Source organism: Anolis carolinensis, chromosome 1, assembly GCF_035594765.1.
Source record: "Anolis carolinensis isolate JA03-04 chromosome 1, rAnoCar3.1.pri, whole genome shotgun sequence".
In the NCBI taxonomy this organism is placed as follows: domain Eukaryota; kingdom Metazoa; phylum Chordata; class Lepidosauria; order Squamata; family Dactyloidae; genus Anolis; species Anolis carolinensis.
This window is the reverse complement of record NC_085841.1, coordinates 303487505-303506917: the sequence shown is the minus strand read 5'-3', so window position 1 is coordinate 303506917 and position 19413 is coordinate 303487505. Positions and strand designations below refer to the sequence as shown.

The 19413-nt window shown below is 36.6% G+C and overlaps 1 protein-coding gene across 3 annotated transcripts in view; it reads right to left on the bottom strand.

Annotated features, from left to right (window-relative positions):
* The window catches only part of cstpp1 (centriolar satellite-associated tubulin polyglutamylase complex regulator 1), a 139921-nt gene that overhangs the window by 61198 nt on the left and 59310 nt on the right, over positions 1–19413 (bottom strand). The gene's annotated exons all lie outside the window — the stretch shown is intronic.

Here is a 19413-nt window from a genome sequence, read left to right as displayed (position 1 = left end):
AATGTCCCAGTTCCACTGGTTCCACACTGGTGGAAACTGGAACTAAAGAAAGTACACCACTAGACCCTGACCAGAAAGCAGTAAATGTGATAATAAATATAATGCACTCTCCTTCTATATCAGGGGTTTCTCCCAATTAAATAAATATTAGTTAATCTGTTTATGCAAATAAAGTTGAGCAGATTAATGCACAAATAAGCAAAAAGAAACAAATCGGCCAATGATTCTAAAGGGGTACTTTAAAGGACACATGTAGTTGTTGTAGCAGGCATCATAGTAGAAGCTATATTCATATCAGGGTGAAAAAAGGAAGGAATGCTTTCTTTTAGGAGTGTGCTTGCAACATGCTCTTTTCATATGAACATCTATGAAATAAAGATTTTTTTAAGGACGTTGAGTAATTGGTATACTCTTATCAAAATTTGATTAAATGTATACTCATATATATTATATATATATCATATATTTATTAATTTTATGAGTTATTTTTGTCAACTACTTTTAAGTTCCTTGCCAGGAGAAAGGCATGGTGTTCATTAATTATAACTCAAAAACGCAGGTGTCTATAATCTACAGAGAAACGTAAAAAAAGGAAAGTATGGTATATAGTATGTAAGTACTGTAGGTGATGTAATATTATCTTCTATATAAACAACTTTTAGTGGCACTTGTTATACAAGCTGCAAACGAAGAGAATTATGGTGTCGTATTTAACATCAATATAAACTGGGTTTGGCTAGAAACAGTGGTAGATCATAGCCCCGTCCCTATGGAATCTCTTACATTTAGAAGTAGTATATATTGCAATGAATACTTTACTCAAGGTATCCACTATTTGTATTCTCATCCACTACATTAGTGTAGTTCTTTAACACAAAGGAATACATTTAGCAACACTTGCAAAGGTATTATGGAAAAACAATTCCTATTTCTGGTTTAAGTGCCAATACTGTCAAATAGAAATAAAAACCAAACAAAGTCTTATAGTTGACTTGATAACAATCAAAATTGCTCTCAGTATTGAATCGAATCAAATAAACAGTTCTTAACATGCAAATGTACAATAAGGCAACCCTTCACATAAGCCTTAACATAAAGCTGTTGTAGTTTCTAGTATGATATCAATCTTGTCAAATCGAGTAAATGAAAAATAAGCAGAATTTACTGCCCTCTTGATAGTGTTCTCAAGTGTTGCTGGAGCATGGAAAAAGATAGTTCAGTAATTGATATAGCATCTGTATAAGTTCTTCTTAGAGTAGCTCCTGGATACCAGTCATCTAACAATATCTTTAGGGTTGTTGTTTTTAGGTGTTTATACCAATCCGTTGTGGGGTATCTGGGATGGCCAAATGATCTGTTGTGCCGGGGATAGTTACGACTGGTTTCCCGGGTATAGGCCAGTTTCGTTGCTTCTTCAGGTAAACTAGTCTTCCCACTGTTTGTTTGGGTTAGAGAGTGGTGAGGCTCTGCCTTCTTAATTCTTCTATACATATAAAACTAAAAAGAGAAACTATCTAGTATACACTTCAAAGGTAAAGTAAAAGTAATATATACCATACTCGAAATAGACATGTTAAAAAACACCCCAGAAATAGGAATTGTTTTTCCATAATACCTTTGCAAGTGTTGCTAAATGTATTCCTTTGTGTTAAAGAACTACACTAATGTAGTGGATGAGAATACAAATAGTGGATACCTTGAGTAAAGTATTCATTGCAATATATACTACTACTAAATGTAAGAGATTCCATAGGGACGGGGCTATGATCTACCACTGTTTCTAGCCAAACCCAGTTTATATTGATGTTAAATACGACACCATAATTCTCTTCGTTTGCAGCTTGTATAACAAGTGCCACTAAAAGTTGTTTATATAGAAGATAATATTACATCATCTACAGTACTTACATACTATATACCATACTTTCCTTTTTTTACGTTTCTCTGTTCATTAATTATAACCAAAATGTTCCTCCGGGGATAACCAGGAAGTCAAGAATGTCTGAACAGACACCAAAATCAATAGATGAATCAGTTACATCTTGCAGCCCTTGGTATACATATATTTATAGTATAGTTTTTAATGATAATTTTGTATGTGAAGGCAGCCTTTTCTGACAATAACACGTAACTCAAAAGTACAATGTGGTAATATAATAGGCTGGAGTTGAATTCCCTGCTGGTATACATATGCCTATCAGGATGCAACATCAACATCCTGTATTTCAGACAGAGATCTGTACATCTATATTTTCAATATATATCAAAAGCCTGACTGAATCAATCTCAAAGCCAAATAATCTACAGAGCAAGGTAAGGCTCTTTGAAAAGATAGGGCATTACTTAGTGCATATTTATCAGAGAGCGCCCCCGCTGGACTCTTACATAAAGGTCACAGCATATTTTATTATATTTGGCAGAGTATGATGAAAAACGGAGCCCCGGTGGCGAAGTGCGTTAAAGCACTGAGCTGGAGACCAAAAGGTCCCAGGTTCAAACCCTGGGAGCGGCATGAGCGGCCACTGTTAGCTCCAGCTCCCGCCAACCTAGCAGTTCGAAAACATGCCAATGTGAGTAGATCAATAGGTACCGCTCCGGTGGGAAGGTAACGGCACTCCATGAAATCATGCCGGTCACATGACCTTGGAGATGTCTACGGACAACGCCGGCTCTCCGTCTTAGAAATGGAGATGAGCACCAACCCCCACAGTCAGACATGACTGGACTTAACTTCAGGGGAAACCTTTACCTTTATGATGAAAAACAGGAATAAAATGTATCCTAAGTAGGGCGTCAGAAGCTAGCTCTTATATTATGACATTTTCAAGAAATATGTTGTTTCATGTAACTCACAGATCAAAGCATGTTACAGTTATCAGCCAGGAAGACCTGGATCCAGTTCAGAAGTTAACATTTAGGGATCAAGATGATGTTGCCTCTTCACTCCTTCTGAATCTTTATTTTGTCATTACGTAGTATCGGTCAACTATTCCAAATCCAAAAGAAATCAGGTACACTTCAAACTCACTTTACGAATTTCATCAGGGTGCTCACAATGAGTTTAGAAGACCTTGATAAAGTTTCTTTTTGGAACACTGGGAGCTAAGAGTTCAAAAAGTAACTTTCCTTAACTGTAAATCTAGTTTCAGTTCAATCTGAGTTGACAGACTAATACACAATGTGATGGAGGGATATACTGGCAAGAAAAGTAGAGGAGGAGAATACACATGAGCCCATGGCCTATTCCTGATCCCTGAGCCTTGGCTTGCCATCAAGACATCTTAGTTACTACATAACTGTTGGGATAGAGTTATAAACATTCTCTTGGGAGTAATGGAATAATGCCTTCTTCTCAGCAGCAAGATTCTCAATAACACAACTGCCAAGTACAATTGTGTAGCACTTAGTCTGTTAGAGCCCTTGGAGGAGACTATTAATATTAAAACTATGCAGTACTCCACATAATTTCATGTCTATTTACTACTATTCTTCTCAAATGCTAATGAGGACATTGGCTCTTCAAAGGAAAGAAAGCTCGCTTCTCTTGCCAGTCTCTGTCTTGGCAGTCTCTGTCCTTGAAACAGAAGTTTTCAACAAGGGACTGGAGCCAAGAAGTGGGAATTCAGGAGAGAGCAGAATGATGTGAAAAGAATGCCTGCAATTTTATAGGGTATAGGACCCAGCTGCAAGCTTACCAAAATGTCTTAAGCTAGACACACATACAGAGTATTATGTTATAGTACAGTATGTATCGCATCACATACTTTCAGGACAAAGAAATGTCAGAAAGTGATCAACCCCCACCTCCAGACTAAATCTCAACTCCCACTATGTATTTGTTATGCATGTACAGTACATTTTGAAATTAGGTCATGAAATAATGCAGGGTGTAATAACTTTCATTCAATAAATACAGATTATTATTTTTTTACCTGTTCATATAAATATGTCTTACAGCAAGCTTTTTTTTAAAAAAAAAAGAAGAAGAAGAAGAAGATAATCTCATCTGTATAGGAGAACATGAACCAAGAATATGGCTAATTCAGATACTCATTTGAAACAACATACACAGTCCTTAAATGCATTAGTTTTGCAAAAAGTAAACAAAGGGGACCTCTTCATTATGCAGGGTCCATCTTTCCATGGAGAAGGTATGCCTTCCAAAAAAGGTGAACAGAATGCTGATGAGAAACTCCAAAGATATTGGTGATGCCTGCTCAAATTTATCAGTAATGAAAGTTAGTAAACAGAGTTCTGTATATATCATCCATTTGGAATTTTCTTGGTGAAGAATGTCATATTAACCAAAAAATGGGAATAGCATGAATTTCACATTTCTCAATTATATTTTGCACATGAAGGTGGGCCCATAGAGGAAATAGAAGCACAAGGAAAAAGGTATTAGGGATTACAACAGTGGGCTTCCACTTTCACTCAGAAACTGAGTGGGAGCCAGTTGATCTATTTCAGATTGACTGGAATGTTTCATTTGTAGAAAGTGATTTTACATGCATGTGTTTTGGGAAAGAGATTCTGAATAGAAACGGATTTTTTAATCCATTTACAAAAATTAAGTCCTTAGGAAGACTTAAACGTAATAGTCAACCATGGACATGAAACTTTTTGGCATATGTTGTATATCCTCATGAAGCCAATTTTAAATTTGTAAAGCAGAAATGTATTCACTCATTCATAAAATGTTACCTTTGAGGATCAAAGCTTTCCCCAAATAGGCACAACAAAAACAATAAATGAAAAATCTATTAAATGACAAAACAGCAAAATTTAATAAAACCAAGGAGCACCAGGAATAAAATACTAAGGCCAAATAGTATGAACATTGAAAAAATCAATGCCAAAAGGAAGAATTGTCCAAAGATACATTCAGAGAAGGGCCAAAGAAAACAAGTTAGTCTTCCCAGAGTGTTTCCCCCACCACCATCAAAATGTCCCATCTATGGAATTAGATGGCAAGTTATTCCAGAGATGTACCTGCTATGGCAAAGATGTTCTTTGATGTGCTTACTTAACCTTAATCAAACATGGGCAGGTGAATAGAGTCTCTGATGTGGATCAAGGAGTATGCTTCCTCTATTTTATGCCCATATGGGTGCCTATCTTACACACAATGTATTTCAAACATTTGTTCAAGTTGACTATTTATAACAAAACCTCACAGTATAACAAACTATTATAACTGCACTCTTAACTCCATCTACTAGAATACAGTGGGACTTACTTTTGAGAAAATAGATATAAAACTGTAAGCTTTTTAGCATTTAAAGGCACCATATACTTAAAGGTATAACTTCTTGCTTTAGCTTACCTATAATCTAAAATCAGGATATATAGTACACAGAAAAAAAAGAGATAAACCATATGCTGAGCCAAAACATTTTATGAAATTCTTTTGGCAGCAGTTTTCAAGACTGCCCAAGAAAGAAAGAGCTGTTCATTTCAAATTTGTAATAGAGATTTAGCTTTCTTTTGGATTTCAGCAGGAGTTCTACCAGCATATGATTGTTAGATTGCTTAATACCATTTGGGAAAGTTGCAAAGGAAGAAAAATCTTTTATATATAAAAAAAACTACGTATCTCCTCAAGAATATCTGCCTCAGCAAAACTTCAGAGAAAGTGCCCATAAGCCTGGCCCTAAGCTACAATAATGTCAGTTGTATGCCAGTAACTTAAATATATACTAGACAGCTAGAACACAAATACCAGAGCAAGAGGTTGCCAAAGAGTCTGGCATGGTAATAGCTGTCACTGTGAGATATTTCTTTATAACTATACAACTTTGCATGCTACAACCTAGATTGATTGAAATGGTACAAAAATAGAACAACTAAAATCACCCAATTGAGGTCTGTGACTGAAGACTCTGCTTCAGATTAGATACATTTAAATTTATTATGTTGCCTTCTAGTGATTGAAGGTGGCACTGAAGGCTATAGATTTAAATCACTGATTATGTTTTTAAAAGTAAAAAAAAAAAACCAAAGGTGCACACCACAAAAATATGCAAGCAAAGTTTCAGGTGGTCTCATGGTCTTGGAGCTATGACAAGGACATACTTTCATGCACACTGCTTTGTGTGCATGTGTGATAAACACTTTGATAATTCAGGGGTTTACCCATGCAATTTAAAAAGTGTGTATTTCATTTAATAATAAAGGCTGTTCAAAAATAAGGGGAAGGTGATAAAGAAGGATAAGAATTAAAGATGAGAACTAATATGGTTGCAAGTCAAGGAGCTGGCTTGCAAGGACAGGCAGTCATCCAGAACCCCCAAACACTTGATTAACCAGAGAGTACTCCCTTTGAAAACTCTTGACAGAAGACAAATAGATTACAATTCAATGGACTCCCTGATTAGTACCCGTCATATTTGTGTATAGACTTAACATGTAAAGGGGAAGACTGGAGAAAAATGTAGCAACTGCTACACACACACACACACATTATCATGCTACTAAAGAACTAAAGAACACAGGGATCTCAAAGCAAATAGGAAGGTGATTCTGCTATAGATACTTACCTCCAACATTTGGAATTCAGTGGGCATGGTCTGACAAAGCATCTTAGTAGAACTAGTATTTTAAAAAAACATCTGGGAATAGCCTTAGAGGAAGTATGGAAACAAATCCAGGCATGACTTTAGTCAAGAACATTCCAGACTAGGTCCTTACCCATAAACATTGCTATTTCAAATGAAGTCAATGTAGCAGAAAAGCTTGAGAAACCACAGTATATGCTGAAAAGAAAAAAAAAAATTCCTCCCTCAAATTGCAAGATTACCCTTAAAAATCACTGGATCATGAACAAATTTAGGGGCCCATTCTTCATCATAACCCAGGTGCTAATGAACATGCTTAAAATTATAGTTTATCCACCCATGCAAAATTATTTACCTGAGGCAAGTGTGTGAGAGGAATTTGGCAAGTTTGAATTAATTAGTGTAATTGATGACTATCAAGGCAGAGTATAAGGGAAGGGCAGGAGTGTCTGTGCAAACAATTGTTATGGTATTACATTATATTGAAGTTTGTTAATTCCCTGCTTTTGTATAAAATAGTAATACATCTAATAGCATATCATCTAGATAGAGAATGAAGACAATACAGTAGAGTCTCACTTATCCAACACTCGCTTATCCAATGTTCTGGATTATCCAACGCATTTTTGTAGTCAATGTTTTCAATACATCGTGATATTTTGGTGCTAAATTCGTAAATACAGTAACTACTACATAGCATTACTGTGTATTGAACTATTTTTTCTGTCAAATTTGTTGAATAACATGATGTTTTGATGCTTAATTTGTAAAATCATAACCGAATTTGATGTTTGTTGATCAGCAAGCCCTGCTTTTGCTCTGTGCCTTCTTCGTTTAGCTAGGATCTTGGCTTCATGTCCCAAACATATTTTTCACATTTTTGCTGTATTTTTACAAATACAAAGTGCCATACATGAGAAACTGATAAATTTTCTAGCTGAGCAGGGATCTAAATTCCTGTCTCTCTGGACAGGAATCTTAAGGTATGTGGAAAGAAAATTGCTTTGAGATGGAAAATCTTGCATGCCATTTCTTCCTTACCCTGAATATCTCATTGTCTTTTCCCTTTTGGATCACTTTGGCTAATTAGGATTATAAATACTCGTATGTTAAATGTCAAACGTGTTGCAATTTTTTTCTGAACATATTCAAAGTTCCCTACCATATAAGGATTTCATCAGGTTCTAGCATCTTATGCTATAAACTCAGGGAAGTCTTAACACAATAAAATGTTATGACAGATAAAAAATAATACAATAGATAAAGAAATAAATATGCTATTACTGCAGTCACTGAACAAATAGTTACATCTGCAATGCTCATGACCTGTGAAATTGAGAACATTTCTCATTAGTTATTTAGATGTCAATTGTGTAAGTCCCAAAGGCTTAGTTTTTGTGTCTGCATCCTTTGCTCCTTGCCAAACAGATCTCTTTGGAACAGATATGTGCACTTTTAAGAATCAGTTTTTATTACAATTTGGGTTACAAATTTGCCCTGGCCAGAAAATTAAGAGTCAAACATTCAAAAAACGTTAATTATATGCCATTGAAGTTTTTCATATCTATGTTTTTAATATGGAGGTAAGTCACTATGCCTATTGTATTAGAAGGGCAGGATTTATTATACATTTTGCTATTGGCTATTAGATATAAATGACATGTTAAACTAATTTGTGCTTCTACAAAGCAGCTGTTTTCTGTGCAACTGCCATATTCCTGCTTTGAGATGTCCTGGATAAAGTTGGCTACTGCCAGATTCTACTACAGCTGTAAGTCTTAAATACTTTTTGTCCAATTTACACAGAAGCCTATATTACCATCAGTTATACTTTGTAGAATATTTGGCACATCTGCTTTTACAATTCTACAGTTGGAGAATCAGGCAAAAGAGAGTTGAACATGGTTAATGAAAAATAACCTGAACAAAACTTTTCTGAGTTGCAGAAGTGGGTTGTATTTCTCTTTCCTTCCCTTCTTTGCTTGTTTGCCACCTTCTGAACTAGCCAAAGGTGACAAAAAGGAGACAGTCATCTGAATTCTGTCGAGCCCCCCGGTGGCACAGTGGGATAAACCCTTGTGCTGGCAGGACTGATGACTTCAAGGTTGGGTTGCTGATCTGAAGGTTGCCGGTTCGAATCCAACCCGGGGAGAGCACAGATGAGCTCCCTCTATCAGCTCCAGCTCTATGAGGGGACATGAGAGAAGTCTCCCACAAGAATGGTAAGAACATCGAAAACATCCAGGCATCCCCTAGACAATGTTATTGCAGACTGCCAATTATCTCACACCAAAAGCAACTTGCAGTTTCTCAAGTCGCTCCTGACATGAAAAAAAAAAAATCTGAATACTTGCTTTGAAGTAAACCTTTCAGAGTGGCCTTGGCTTTTAAGGGAACATGCACAGGATAGGGTTGTAGAAATTTGCATCTTTACCTATATGTTCCACTTGAATACGTGTTGGACTAGATGACTATAGGATTAGAGTGCAAAGTTCTAATAAAATGCTTATGTAAACATAGTGAACAACTGTATTCACATTAACATCCTTCAAAAGGATACTTTAAATATGAAATAATCCACTGGCACATTTACAGAGCAGCTGGTAGTACACTAAGGCCCAATTCAGCCATTAAATAAGCAAATAATCAGTGGCTTGTTCCAGCTAAACACAACTGGTCTACTTGTACAAGCAGACAGCACATGAGGAGAAAATGCTGGTTAACAATTAAGTTCAAAAATATTTTTCATGTTTTAGGGTATTGTTCAAAGATTCTCATGATCTATGGTACCATTGTTAGAAGACAATCTATCCACAGAAGCCACTGAAAGTGTAAATATTTTACCAACTCTTAAAGGTATGCGCTCCTCTAACATTATAACATGTATCCAACATGTTATATATGCAGGTTTTCTCACATCTGTAACATATCAAAGTGAGAAATGCTGCAATGTAAGTCAATGCTTCTTATTCAAGCTCCCAAAAAACAGCTGGGCAAATAATCTATTAGATCATGGATGATGGCATAGATGCCACCAGTGATATGGGCAACAGGAATCTGCAGCACAGCTGGTTTTTTGCTGCTTTTGGCAGAGCACAAAAATGAAAATTCTAATTATTCCAGTAAAGGTGTAATCAAACAAATAATTTTACAGCATTTAGCAGGAAATCTTACAAATACATCTCCTCATTCCCTGGCAGTAAAAACAGAGTAACAGAGTAATAACTAACAATTTGCTACATAATCATAATATAGTCTCAATTTGCTATCTGAGGCCCCCTGTACACTGTCCTTATATCCTAGGATCTGATCCCAGGTTATCTGCTTTGAACTAGATTATGAGTCTCCACTGCAATGTAATCTGGGATAAAACGATAATCTGGGATCAGATCCTGGGATATAAGGACATTGTAGAAGGACAGTGCTTTTAATGCGATTTTCCTGCTTCTTGGCAGGGGGTTGGACTGGATGACCCACCAGGTCTCTTCCAACTCTATGATTCTATAATTCTATGATTCTAAGGGGCCTAAGGTAGCTGCTTCCCTCTGCCTAGTGATAAACTAATCCTGGCATCTTCACCACTATGCAGCCAGCTTGACACTATTTCAATGGCTCAATGGTATGGAACCCTATGGTTTGTAGTTTGGTGAGGCATCAGTGCTCTGGCAGAGAAGGTGAAAAATCTTATAAAATTACAACCCCCATGATTCCATAGTGTTGAGGCATGCCAATTAAAGTGGTGTCAGACTGCATTCATTCTTCTGTGTAGCTGCACCTCTAGAGATTCCGAGAGAGGTGTTCTCTATGGGAATCTCTAATCCTCTGGTATGATTCTATGGTCAACTTCTAGCTGGAGCTGACTATAGAGTTGCACTGGAAAATCTAGAGATTCCTAGAGAGAACATTTTTAATCAAATCTGCAAAAGTCAAACTCGCATATGTGGCTGGCTGGCTGTATTTTATCTTCCCTCAGTGGAATAGCAGCAAAGCCAAGCAAAGGATCTGACAGCAGCTCCATATGTATTTCTGTGTGCCATACAGTAGCACTTTTCTCATGATTTCAGCTTGATCTATGATTTATTTAGCAAAAAGACTAAACATTAAGGAGGAAAGGATGAGAAATATACCAGTTTAATTTTTATTAAATGAGGAAATACATTTGCCCAACAGAAGGTAAAGCTACATATGTCTAGAATTAGTCCTTTTAAAAAGGACAGTTTCACAATCTGCATGGCTAAATTAGACATGAACCCAACGGGATATAAGCATGTCCTCATACTTGATCGGGCATGCATACATTTTCCACACAGGCATATATACCTGGATACAGAAATCAAAGCGAGATGAAGCCCTAAGGCAATATCAATGTGTATTTGGGTTGCTATGTTTTTTATGACATACAGTTGCTACAGACTTTTTAAAATGTTCTTCCCAAAGAATATTTGACAATTCACCCAAAAAATTAGGGGGTGGAATAAGAAAGCAGCCAATATGAAAGTTGCCAATCCATGTCAACAAGTTTCATCTATTGTGGCTGTCATCACCACACCACCTATTCATAGCTGAGAATTACCATGCCATTATTCCAAGTTGAAAAATAACTTGATCAAACCAGGCAAAGCCATGAAATTCAAATGACATCACTGAATACTGAGCAACACCTGGCTAATCCCCTTTACATGGTAATTTCCTCCCTGATTATTTCTACCCTTTCCTCTGTAATTATTATCCACTTTGGTTACTGGATACTTCTGAAAATTAAGCTTCCCCTCCCCCCTCCAATCAGCCTGTGCCATGACAATGAGGACATAAAAGGTAAATATAATAGTTTGCTTACTCTGAAAAGCACTTGCTATATCTCAAAACAAACAATGTATCTGGGTGCTATGCCAACAACTTCTAGCAGTAGAGTTTGAGCCACAGATATATATGGAATCTATCACTTCCTTAAACTTGTCTGTTACTGAAAGTGGAAAACAAAAAGATATGTTAGCAATAACAATGCTTCTGCAAACATACTGACTATTTTAATATGCTTTTATTTAAAACAATTTCTAGATTGAAATGCTTTTGACAAGATAAATGAGATATAACTTTGTATGCATACTGAATTTTGCAAATAACATTTTACTAAACCCAAAACCAAGAAAGTACTTATTATGTATTAGTGGTCAGGTATCAGACTAAAATCATGAATGGAAAGTACTCCATACATACTATCACCATTACAAATGAAGTAACCTATCAACATCATGCTTAAACTACTTCCCCAAGGGCGTGATCACTACCAGAATTAGAAGTCAGGCACTCCCAACACCAGAAGTTATTACCACACCTTGTTTTGCCAACTCCTAAGATAATCAAGTACAACTTTTGACTTCTTTCACTCCTTATAAATGAACACGCACCACATGTTCTAAATATAGCATTAGCTGAACATTTTCTTGAACTTACACAGACCAAGTAACTTGTGATCATCACAAATAAGAAATAAAACATGCCACAATTAATCTCCTTTAACTTGAATTTACTTATATTGCTAAAGGAAGGATGTGAACCTTTAAGAAACTAGGGGATTCATTACTAACCCTGTTTTGGAGACCTTGGAGAGCCACATTCCTATCACACCCAACACATTTAGCTTTATATGCATGAAATCTCCTGTTTTACATGGGTACAAAAAGTATTCAAAAGAATGTGTCAAACATTAGTGACTTCTTGAAAAGTCTTACAGAATGCTTTGGCCTTGGAAAGAAACAAAAAGAAATCCAGAAGAATCAAGAGGGCATTCTTTTCTCCTAAATTAACAGATAGACCAGATAAAAACATCAATCTGTCAATATGCAGCAACTTCCCTCTGTTGAAGCCCAAACTAGATGATAATATATTATTTTGTTTGCTTGCCTTCAAATGCAAATTCATGCAAATCTTTAAGATATGTGGATCCAACTTCTCTTTTGGGCAGGAGGAATTACTGTTGGGTTTACGTTATGGAAGGACATGGCTCCTTGTTTTGCCAATCCAGCTGGACAGGATTTCTCAGGAAAAATATTTACATTATTAAAATTTGGCAGTTTAATTTATTATCCAATTTGGCCCCTGTAGTAGGTAGAGAGAGTAACAAGAGGGAACTTGAATGGGGGCAAAACCCCATCACTTTTCCAATAGTTCATATAGTCGGGAAAAATCCATTCCATAGTATGCCTGTTAATCTTAAAGGTGTGACAACTCTCTGTTGTTTATGCTAAACAGCAAGCTAGATAATGTAAGTATGTAAGATCTAGGTATAAAACAAGTTAGGTTTGCCTTAAATAGGCTCATGCAAGCATACTTCCAGCCAGTAAGATCTTCTATTCAATGACTATTCATAAAGTTAAAGGGTGGGAGACATACTCCAAGAAAATAAAGGGACAGACTCTCCCTCCTTGGGATTCAATGCAATCCTATAAGCTTCGGTTGCGGAATACAGCATTCCAAAAGGTATTATCCTGCTATTTCCCAAGAAGTCAATCATTCTTACAGAACTGCATGTGAAAAGATGGGCAGAGAAGGGAACAAGATGGAATGAACACTCTTTTCACTGGCATAAGGAAAAGCATTTCCATATTTGAAAGCTGTTACACAAAAGCTGTATACAGCTGTATACCTGGTCTAGCAGGGAGAAAAAAAGCTTACCAAAAACTTTCAATAGCATTTCTGGATGCCGTCCAAAGGTATGAAAGTCTGTGAAGAAATTTCAAGGGACTTGGAAATTCAGTGCTCTGAGACAACCGATACCTCGACAAAGATTTTCCCCTTTCTTGCCTTAGTATAATAGTCATTAAATTAAATCACATTTTCTAACAAACAAGCAAAAAAGGTATGATGAACATAAATCATGCATTATTCTAACATTAATCATTTTGCTTTTCAGAGAAGAAAGGAAAAACTTTAGGTCCCAGTCACCCCAGGGAGACAAATTCACTAATTAAAAATCCTATTAGGGGACGATATAAAAGTTTTAGATAGAACACCTAACAGGTGGTTTCTTGTTCAAACACCTGTGCTTTTACCTCATAATCTGTTCCCATTGAAGGGAAAGTAAGCATCTATTTCACAAAGATGTTTAGCCAAAGAAAACTTTCATCAGCCAAATTGTCTCTTGGTTGTTAGGGATTTTCCTCCATTTGTATAAATATTACATTAAAGCAATGGTAACCCTTTCTGCTTGAGAAAAGTACATTTTATTCTTCTATAAAAATCCCAGCTGGATTCAACTATAAAAACTACAGCCTGTTTAGTAACATGCTACAATTCCATTTTCAAATTCTGCTTTATAATCATAGCAAAGAGAACAATACATTACAGAGTATAAGTTTTGACAAGGTAGATTACAGAATACAGCAAATCTTTATTTATTGCTATGTATGCATTCTATCCTTTCTCTGATGCCTTTAGAGCAGGGTTTTAACTGCCTAGCAAATCTGGGAGAGAGATTAGACTGAAAGATAAGAACAATTTGTTCATAAAGCTGCCTCCATCCATACATAGGTATGGGGATAGGTAATGCCTGGTGCCTGGCTTGACTAGGGAGAAATGTATCAAATGGCACCCCCACAATATAGACATTACTAGGCTCAACTCATGTGAAGGCAGTATCTGAACTTGCTACATGCATAAATCAACACAGTAACTTCACTTGCCTGAGGCCACCAGAGCTCTTAAGTGGAAAAGGAGTTTCTATCTATCATCCTAAGCAAGTACTTTTGCCACCTGCCACCCTGACTGGTTTATAATATAAAACTGCTAAAATCGTCTTCACCTTGGTGGGGAAAGGTATAGCTCATGGTCTAAAAGTGGTTTGGAGGCTCCAAAGACCAAAGGATATGCCACAATTGGAAAAGGAAATGGCAGCTGAACAGGGGGTTAAGTCCAGCAGATACTACTACTACTTCTCTGTCTGACTCTGAGGCCAGAGCAGTACAGCTGGAATGGAGGGAAGGAGGATAGGAGGAAGGGCCTTTCATCTGCTTCTGGGCCTGGACTAGATGAAATGTGAAAATGTGTTATGAAGTGTGTTAGCAGAAACAAAGATGGTTAGTGTTTGGAAAGGGATTATGAATTTAAAAGTATTTCCTGATGTTACAACATAGGACAGCATTCAGCCAAAATATTTTAAGCCCCAGAGAATTAAATGTGAGAGTGAAGATTACATTAACACCCCCCCCCCCCCACTGAAACCCATGCAATATAATGGTCAGCATTAGATAGGTTGTGCCTTTGATGGAATTTTATTTTTGCAGGGGAGGGGAGAACACCTGACTCTCTGCAAAAGATCAGGATACTGTCTGTCCTCACAGAGAATTCCTCCTTCATATGTGATGAAAAGGGGTAGGGGGAGAAATGGAAACAAAAGAAAGAAGAGTTTCTCAAGCAAAATATATTAAATTGGATTGGATGAGGAGTACTAAAAGAAAAATATAATAATTAAAACCAGAGAATTGCCAAGTCTTGCAAAGCATGGGGATTGGGAGAGGCACGTGCTGACCTCATGAAACTCCACAGGAGATCTTTCAGGGACTGTTTATACTTGGGAAATACCATTTTAATTAAACAGTCCCGAGGAACAGACAACAAACTCTAAAGAGCGGGTCACCTAGACTTCAAAGGTCAAATGAAGAGAAAGCATAAAGGAGACAAAGCTTTTTGATCACACTTCCTTCTTTTGCAAAGGTTCCTATGTACAGCACAAACCCTTTCATCAGGAAATTAAAATACACACAACAGTATATGTAATGCAACCAATTTATATCTGTTTTCTGTGATATGGTGTTATACAGTCAGAAACATAAGCAAAATGCTATAGGTAATTGCTTCCAAGTATTATTATAAATAAAGTAGCCTTTTTAGTAGTCACATAAACAACAACACGTACATTATTTTCCACACAGTCCCATGATTCAGGACATAGGACACTGTTCATAGCAAAGGCAAATAGCAAAGGCAAATTGATTCCTGCGCATGTTCCCCTCCTCAAAATTCTTGGAGCATTCAACTTTTCAAAATCATTGATTAATGCTCTGCCACTTCACGCACACACACACACAGCCTTTATTGGCATACAACAACAAAATTGGCATACAACACTGGTATATACAACAAGAGGAAATCACAGATAAAAAGAAAACATACTTAAACATTACTAATCTCATGGATAAAATTTGCAACTGTCTTAAAAAATAATGTATCAGAGTTGTTCAGAAAATATAGAATTTTATAACACCTTAGCCATTGAGAACACTGTGATTGGGGCAAACAAAAAAAAAAAAAAAGAATGAGGCAGTGTTTCAACAGAGACCAAGTCACCAGAACAAACCCTTTTGGAACGTTCCACTCTCTACTCTGCCATTTAAAATACTGGCATGAACTTCACATCTGGTACATAGCTGTTGCCTTCAGCTCGCATATAGCAATATTCTGTATTGCTATATGTACAGGGAGTTTCTGACTTACAAACATCTGACTTACAAATGACTTGTAGTTAAGAACAGAGGTGAGACATCAGGAAGTGAAAGAAATCTACCCTTCGGAAGGGAAATTCACTCCTGGGAAAGTTATTATGGGGAAAAGGTGTTTCCACTGAACATTTCTACAACAGGCCCAACATTTCAAAATCCCATTATCACAGGTACAGGAAATGAGGTAAAATCCTCAGAACAGGTGCAGATGGAAAAGCAAACAACCCTTTCATATGCTATCCACACCTAAATATATATATACTTTTGGCTGGAGTTACACTAAAAATGTACCTGTTCTGACTTACAAACTAATGCAACTTAAGAACAAACCTACAAAACCTATCTTGTTCGTAACTTCGGGACTGCCTGATCAGGGTGTGCTATGCAGTCAGTTTGGTTATACTCTAAAAACCACATAGAAAGTGATAGAAGGGGCCAGAAATCTCACCTTCAACATAAAACATAGCTACGGGGGCAGTCTTCAGGGTACAAAGTAAGCTGCCCAGATGTACAACTACACCATATTTAAAAGCTAACAAGCAGCAAAGGTGAAGGAACTAAAAAAGAAGAATACTGGAAACTGAAGTTTTAGCATTAACATTCTGCTATATAAGCAAATGACAAAAGCCAACAAGAATTTCTGGATGGGAGGGATTGGATTGTCTGTATATTTCTTGCAGCATCCAACATTCATGGCTCAGTGGGTCTGAAGTGCTAGCCTTAATTGGGGAGGTTCTAAACAAAGAAAGAGCATTCTCCAAGACATGCCATATTTATCCCAAAATTGTACAAACAGCAAGCTGGTTGAATGGGTGAGTCAGTCCTTTGCTACATTTCTAGGCAGGGTGAGTCAAATCCTCATTTCCTGAATAAAGAAAGCTTATGCCGCTACAACACATCATTTTAATAATATCCCCTTTCTGATTAAAGTTGTACACAGAACTTGAAATTATACCTGAGGCCATATCTTCATTGCTACCTTTCCCAGAGGAGGAAAGGCTACATCATTTAAATAGATATTAAAGTATGTAAATATATATAGTATTAAGATTGCCCCTTCCATTGAAGTTTCATTTCTAAAACTATTATGAAGCAAACAAAGAACATGTCTAGTCAGAATGCGGCCTCACATTGATGCTCATACTTGGACAGGCTCATACAGGTGAAAGCGGTCCTGCAGAGGAGCCTAGCTTCAAAGCTGGAAATGTTGTTTTTGGATTATAATTTCCCAAATCCCTTAGTAAACATGGAAATTGTCTATGCTGATGTTCCTTACAATCTAGAGAGAGTCTGTATTTATGAAAATCATCAGTGGTCTCCCACCATAAATAGAATTCGTCAAATGAAACCATAATGTCAGATCGAATTATCAACTGAATTAATTTACACATTTAATTGTGTGTCAAGAATTATAAAAAATAACAAGTGATGATTCTTAAGCAATATACAGGCATGTGGGAACAACTTTCAGGTACTCTTTAAGCAAATAAGCCACCACTACCCCAAATCAAAGCTACTACATCAGGCAGAATATTCCAGACCCCAATGTCTGTTTGTAGAAAAACAAATGCCCAAGTTTTTAAAGCTTATAATTGGTACTAAGGTTTAAAAACTGAGGTATGTTCTAAATAAACTTGTTTAGACTAACAAAGAAAAATAATTGTGCTACAGATAAAATGGAGAGAGCGGTAATTCAAACAAATTAATTAAAGAAGACAGACAAGCCTGTAATGCTTATGCAAGATGAATTGGAATGGGGTGAAGGGAATTAAGCTTTTATTTCAATTAGATTTTTTATTTTTTACAGAGGCGCAAATATTAATATTTTATACAATACAGGCTGAGTATACCTTATCCAAAATGCCTGGGACCAGAAGTGTTTTGGACTTCGATATTTTTCAGAGTTTGGAATACCTATATCTGCATATATGTACATAATGAGATAGCTTGGAAATGGGACCCAAGTTTAAACATGACATTCATTCATGTTTCATAGACAGATATTTTAAACATAGTATCTTTAGGAATGTTGTGCATGAAACGAAGTTTGTGCATAATGAACAATCAGAAAACAAAGGTGTCACTATCACAGCCACACATGAGGACCATGTCGATTTTGGAGTATTTTGGAGTTTGGAATTCTGGATAAGTGATGCAAAGTCTATATGATAAACAATTGTGCATTCTTTTATTTTTATTTATTAATAAAAGGGCCCTGCTTGCACCCCATCATATCTCCTTTCTTTTGAATCCTTGCTGTACACCATTTCTCATCGAAGGAGGAGTGGTGTGTTAAATAGATGCTGCATTCTTAACTGCTGTTGTGCACCTCTATTTAGTATGTTGTGACTCACATGAACCATGGGTGTAGCAATCTCAAATATGCTGGACATAACATCAGGATAATAACTACAGCTCGATAAAGACTTCATTCAGGTTCTACTTAAAAATCTATAAAGATTGGGAGGATCAGATGATTTCAAATAAGAGTCTCTTGTCTCTCAAGCAGAGCAATCCTATGTAGCAGGAGATGGAGGTTCTAAGTCAGGGGAAGGCATTTTACTATACCTTGCAGGGTAGGGATTCTATTCCTTTTCCTTTTCTCCTGTTCTGGGAGATTTTCAAAGTTTAAAAACATTGATATAAACTTAGCAAGCTCCAAGGCTAGCATAGTTTTCCCTTCTGACTGAATATGCAGCTGAAAAACAGAAGTTTGTTTGAGATCCTGTGGGTCCTCCCAAAATGCTCCCACATCCCACAAACCTCAATGATGGAAGAGCATAGACTAAAAACCTTTCTGATGCTTCATAGAAGGCTGTGATGTTAGATCTTTGTCCCTCAAAGAAAGAGATCCAATAAATCCTACAGCCCAAGAAAACACAGTCTCAGAACCACAGAATTGTAGACTAGCTGTTTATTAACAAATTTGACTAAATGCTGCTTTTCATGTTAATGCTTTAATATATGTTTGAGCTGTTTCTATTTATACATGTCATAAATCAGATCGATCCACACCCAATTTTCCTGAACATAAGACAGGCTTTGATCTGCAACCTTGCCTCCTGAAAACCCCCATCACAAGAGCTGCTTGACTTGTTTTACCTAAACTACCAGGGAGTAGCCAGTAAAAAGCCCTGCGGAAAAATAAAATTGAAAAGGTCTTCCTAGGTGAAAAGTGAAATTGCAATCAAGATAAACACCATACATTAATGATGAATGTTTGCTGCCATGGACAAAAGAGATAAGAGTGGACATGCAGATAATGTTTATATGATCAAAAGGTTCAGTCAGTAACTTAAAAACATTAGAGAACAAAGTTCTAGTCTTAAGTTCTAATCAACATATTAGAAGAGTACAGG